This window comes from Apteryx rowi, unplaced genomic scaffold, assembly GCF_003343035.1.
Source record: "Apteryx rowi isolate R43461 unplaced genomic scaffold, aptRow1 scaffold_9, whole genome shotgun sequence".
Taxonomy (NCBI): domain Eukaryota; kingdom Metazoa; phylum Chordata; class Aves; order Apterygiformes; family Apterygidae; genus Apteryx; species Apteryx rowi.
This window is the reverse complement of record NW_020451204.1, coordinates 4,679,978-4,686,170: the sequence shown is the minus strand read 5'-3', so window position 1 is coordinate 4,686,170 and position 6,193 is coordinate 4,679,978.

Here is a 6,193-nt window from a genome sequence, read left to right as displayed (position 1 = left end):
TTCACTATAATAAAAGACTATACCACTGGTTGGGGCTGGCACTGGCAGATGTTGCTGCATCAACCTCTGGTTCCCTCTTAAGAAGGGGACAAACTTTTTGCTATTAATCTAAGGAAAATTGTCAGAACTTTCTGTTTAGTTCTTTCTTTACATATCATTAGAGTCATATACAATTAAATATGTGGCACCCCAAAAGTCATTAATGCCCCATGTATAATAATAGAATCTAAGTGGCAATAACTCTGTATATAAAATGAAGTGTAAGTCTGGTAAGTTATTGAGGGGACAATGTTCAGTGCAAGTCTCCAGGCACTTATTTCTTCCTTCTCCAGTGGAGTCCTAACACTAAATCAAACACTGGTGATCAAAATTCATGATCAGTTTAGTTTCTCTTACTGTCCTTGTTTAATTGCTACACTTCTCRGGGGGGGGAGGAAAAAAAACAAAACAGTATTGTAGGGAAGAATAACCAGTCAGACCTCACATCTGAAATATAGATGTTATTTAAGCCCGAAACCTGACTTGAATTGGACACCTAAAATCAAGAGCTAGCACTTCCCTACTCTCCTGTTTCATGCATAGAGAGGAGTGAATATAGACTAATCTAAATTGTAATTTCATAGGTTGTTTATACTGTGTAAATAAGGTACAGCAGCTGTTTGAAAGGCAATTTGAACTAAAAGGTCTCTGTATTGAATCCTAAAGTATTTATATTCAGGGTTTTTTTACACTGTGTTTTGTTTTCAGAATCATTGGCGAATCTGTTAAATCACTGGTGTACTTGTTAAAGTTTAAAGAAAATGCAAAATTGCATGAATACTAGCCATCCTTCCATCTCTCCTCCCTTCTACATATTTGTAGCTAAATACAAAACCTTTGACACAGCTATCTTTACTGAACCAAAACAAACTGCAATGAATTCTTGTTTAAACTCCATCAGCCATGATGGTTATACTATATTTGTAATGAAGCAAGGCCACTTAATAACACTGCAAGGACACATTTCATAGTGTGYAATAGTTTTTACTGTATATATGATTTCACATGTCATTAGCCAGACTTTTCAAATGGGTTCCAAGTAGCTTATAGGAAAAACACTAACATGCTGAAACGAGATTATTAGCAAAATCAATATCACTGAATGGGCAATTATTTTTTCCTACTTGCTATTGGTAACTACTCTAGCAAGACCAGAACAATAAAATTTTAATATACTGCTCTGGATGTCTGTAGCGCTGAATAAGAAAATCCCAACCATCACCAGAGATATTGGTTATATTATGCTGGGGTTTAAGTGAAGTTTCTTTGAAGCTTCTGGGTGCAATAACTCTCTTTTCTCTTTCAGGTTTGTGCTTTTTGCATTGGACCAGTGTGAGATAATAAGAAGAAATGATTTTATTAGTGAGACCTGAACCTCAGGATGATCCCCTTTAAGCAAGGTATCTAATTCATTAAGCTATGCCAGGTTCCTCTTATCTTGCCTTCTTTCTGGCTCCATGAGTTTCATATTCCTGGCTGAATTCAAATAGACCAGACTTGTAGCTAAAATATTAGGTGAACAACTCACCTTTTTGGGTTATCTCCTTCCAGCACTGTATCTTTTACACCCCTAACTGCCCAACAGCATTACTTCAACAACAGATAGACAGTGTCTCTTCTGTCTCCACTTCTTCTCCCRCTCCCTGGGCAAGGCTCTTGGCTGGAACAAGTCATCTGAAAACCAGAAGTCTGAGCATGGCTTAACTCTTCATTGCTTATGTCTGTGTGAGGGTTTTACCCACCAGGGTATGAGTCAATAGGAGGATGGGGATGCTATCCACGTGGTGGATAACGAATGAATAGCTGTCAATTGGGGGTCTGCAACTTCTCATTCTCATGACAGAAAAGGTTAAGGAAGGAAATAAAATCAGGTGGACTTTTAGACAGAATTTCCTGCCCTAGAGAAACACTTCTAGTTAGTATCTTCATCCGTCTCTCTTTGAGGAAAGCGGAATTGAATTTTGAGAGTTTATGGAGGTGATGGTTGGTAAGTAACTGTTTTGGTGGTTAACAGACAGGTTAAGATGATTTGGGAGATCTGGGACAAGCAGTGCAAGTAAAGCTGTGGTTCTGCCTTTTGGTAACTATTGTGATAACACTAAGACCAGTGAAAGGAATGAGGCATTTTCCTCCAACTGCTCATAGCTATTTATCTAATTATGTGTATTCCTTACTAGAAATGCTGAATTTAGTATCTTCTGATAATTATCTTTGAGCACGCATTGATTCTTCTGAGTGTTTCTTTGATATGAGACAATGCTAATATATTTTACCTTTGGGTGATTTTGAAATATTCTTATTTAGCCATTATTTATGATAATTCATTGTTTCCTGATTTAGACATGTTGTTAAGTCACTTAAATCATTGGTTTTTTTTCTTTGATTTCAGGAGGTCTGGAATGTCATGTAAGGGATTTTTCCTCCTCTGCATTTGGAGGATAATAATTTCCTCAAGTAGTGGAGGAAGGCCCAATGTGGGTTAGAGAAACTTTAACTGAAAGGAAAGTTTGCTTGTTTATATTCTGATCTTGCAAACAATTATGAATTTGCTTAAATCCCTACATGTGAGCAACCCCTTTTTATGCCTACAACTAGGAAATAAAATTAAGATTTTATGTTGCTATTTGTAAATTAAAGACTAGAAGGTTGGAAAAAAGGTGGGGGTGAACTGAAAGAATCTAGAAAGAAAAGAAAAAAGCAGGGGGAGATTATCATCTTTTCACACACTTTATCTGGAAGAATTGATTGAAAAATTGAAAAGTTTAACAAAAAGCAAGTAAGCTCTTTCAGTTTTCTGCAAGAATAATACCATGGACCTCAATTGAGATAAAAAGACTATCTCATCAAGCAAAAGTTTGAAAGCTTGACCAGCTTTGCTGCATAAGGAAGTGTGAGACTTTTCTCTCTGCCAGAATAATTACCAAAAGAAAAATGCATACTGTTTGAGTTTGGACATCATATAAAAAATGGGTAGAAAGAATACTAAGGTAGCCACATAGATTTTATTTAATTATAGATATTTATTGCACTTTTAGACTTTCAGGGTTCAATATGGAAACATGCCCCTCCTTTCTTCAGGACTGGTGCATCTCACTCAGGATGGGTGTCTGCTCTGCACAGATTACTCTGAAGGCTGTTCATATGCAGAGAAATAAATGTTACTAATGTGTAATTCCATCTATTCTGAAGTAGGCATTTAGAGTAGACCAGGTGAGTCACTCCCTGAAAATTTCTATTTCTTTGTAGTGACCACAGAGGAAGTCCAGAAATGAGCTGTCAGTGGGCACGCTGTACATGTGCCGATGTCATTTCTGGATCTTGACTGGTCAGATAATAAACAAGGCTCACACTTTTATAACTGGAAGGGCATAGGTCTTTTATTGGGCCTGTCTGACCAGTACTTACAATGCAATGACCTGTATGATACTTACTGTTAATAATAGTATTTTATTTTGCTTTCGTTTTACTGTGGTATTAGTGTTTGGCATTTTTCCACAGGTTCTATCATTTTGTATCTCAAAGACTCATTTGCATCTCTGACATGATTAAAGCAATRAGTAGAATTTCTTTGGGTTATAGCTGCCCACACAAATGTCCAGGGCTTACTCAGTTTCTTGATTATAGGTCATTTGAAATGTTCTAGAGTATTCTGCTTGTCCTCTAGYTGCTACTGCAGAAGACCATAATCTCTTGTAGGTCCCGCTGTATATGTCATCCCTGTGTAGATAGATCAGGTACCCTAAGATGCCTCAGATAGTGTTAGGCCACTGACTCAAGTCATGAGAGTTGGCTGTGAGTCATACTGTTACATATAAGTGTCTAGAAGTAGGCTTTTGACTGTTTTGACTAGATCTTCATTACGTAGGTTCATTATGAGCTTGGACACATGAGATTTGATTAGGTTGTCCCTGCAAAGCTCTTTAGTGCTCTTTGGTTGCTCTATGCTRTCTGAGACATCCTCATGGGACAAGCAAACATCACACGGGACCTCCAGGAGACCTGCACCTCTCTGGTGAGGCAAGAAGAGGCTTAAACTCCCTAAGAAGCCTCTGCATAGGCTGAATTAAGCTGACAGACAGATCCCTGAATTTAGATGCCCTAATCTAGGACTGAATTCCACTCCAAAATTTTTATTTTGTGTTATTTTAAGAAGCCTCTGAGAGAAGAAACTTGAGGGGAAGAGTAAAACCTTGTAAGTGAGAGAAGAAACTTGAGGGGAAGAGTAAAACCTTGTAAGGTTATGTGACCCTGTATAGCGATGAGACGCAGCCTCCAGGAACATATTGGATAATTGCTAATGTCCTGTCCGATACATTTCTGGAGGCTGTGTCTTGTCACTACCTGAATGTTTAACATAAAGTAAATAATCAGTTACTTTGTTGGCACTTAGCAGGAGTCAAGGATATTTTGAAAAAAATATATGATTACTTGCAATTCAATTGTCTAAACATAGGTGCCTAGTTCTGCCTGAGACACTCTATGATTTCCCAAACAACTACCCTTCTGCTGTGGCRGCTGCATACCAGGTGAGCTCCCCGAGGGCATCTCAAATGGCATTGTGTGCCTACATTCAGGCAAATGAATCACACCCCCTAAGTCTTCAAGAAAATAAAGTTAGCATTAGAAGCATTTAGCAACAGGAGGCTTTTTTGTTCATTCTGTTTATCACTTATTATTTAAATATAGCTTAACAAGGCAAACAAAGCAGAGTGCCTGTATCCCATTATCTTTTTATATTCTGGAAAAAATAGACAATGCACAAAAAGTGTCTAAAATTGAGCAGCTTGTGGTTATGTTGCTATAGTTACAGGATGATCAGAGGCTTTGCTAAGCCAGAAAAAGAAATGAGCAGTTTCAAATAGTTTTGCACCTAGGCACTGCAGATAGTGCTACATTTTCAAGCAGGCAGTTTTGGTCTCCTCTGCATTGGTGAAATGCTAAGAAGCCATTTGTCTCCTGAAATTCCTTAAGAATAACAATCCTTTGCACTTTACATCTGGGAATTTCCATACATATTTCAAATAAGAACAGCAGCTGCTATTAATAGAGATGATCAGAAAATGGTTTTGTTTTGTTTTTCTCTGAATAATTCCTTCTCCCCTTTTTCATCACAAAATGAAGGACTTAACATTTTTGTGGCTGAAGATCAAACACTTCTGGTTTCCAGCTAAAACCTGTTATCTATAAATCAATAATATTTTCTCATTAAAAAGTTATGCTTCACAAAAATAAATAGAATCATGTGAAATGGTTAGCTGAAAAAAACATTTGTCGTTTGTCACTAAAAAGAATTTTCATAAGAAAAGATGCTAATAAATATTCCCTCTTTTCAGAAACAATTTCAATATAAATGATATGTAAAAATGTTCACCCAGACACGTCAGTTTTCTASAGGTCCCTAGCAGCTGAACTGAGCCAATAATTAATACAGAAGAAGCAGATAGGTTTCAGTTTCCTATATCTAGGTGTCTAGCATCATACTGGGTGCTCTGTAGTAACCTATCAGGCCTCCATCTGCTGGCTCAGAAAGTGTGGATTACCTCTGGGTCCTGTGTCTTATTTGCCAATCCCATATGAGCATATGGGAAACCCTAGATCATCTGAAACAGCACTAGGCACCTATGCTTAGGAAACTGAATCCTGCCCCAGATCTCCACCAGCTGTAAAGAGTTTAGACACCTTGATCCCTTGTGAAATTCTGCTTTGTATATCTAGCAGTAGATGTTTCATCTGCACATAGAAACCTACCTTTGATGGTTACAATGTCAATATGAAGTTAATTACTTTCTCTTTCTTTAACAATCAATAAAGATCTAAGGTGATTTTTAAGGTGATGATTTTACCCCAAGGTAGACATCTAAAATAGATGAGAAGAATCATTCCATGAAAGTGATTCAGTTGCCCTCGTGTGGGCATCTAGTGCCATTTGAGATGTCTCAGGGAAGCCCATGTGGTCTCCAGCTGCTTCTGCAGGTGGCCACTGGTCTCCCATGGGTCCTATGTCATATATCCTGGCCATATGTGAATGTCTCAGATGCAATAGGCATTTGGTGTAATTCAGTTGCCTAAATATCGGTCCCTTCCTCGCCCAAATCCTGAGTCTCACAAGAGACAATATAGGTGTGAAAAGACAGGGCAAGAAGTGTTCAGTTTT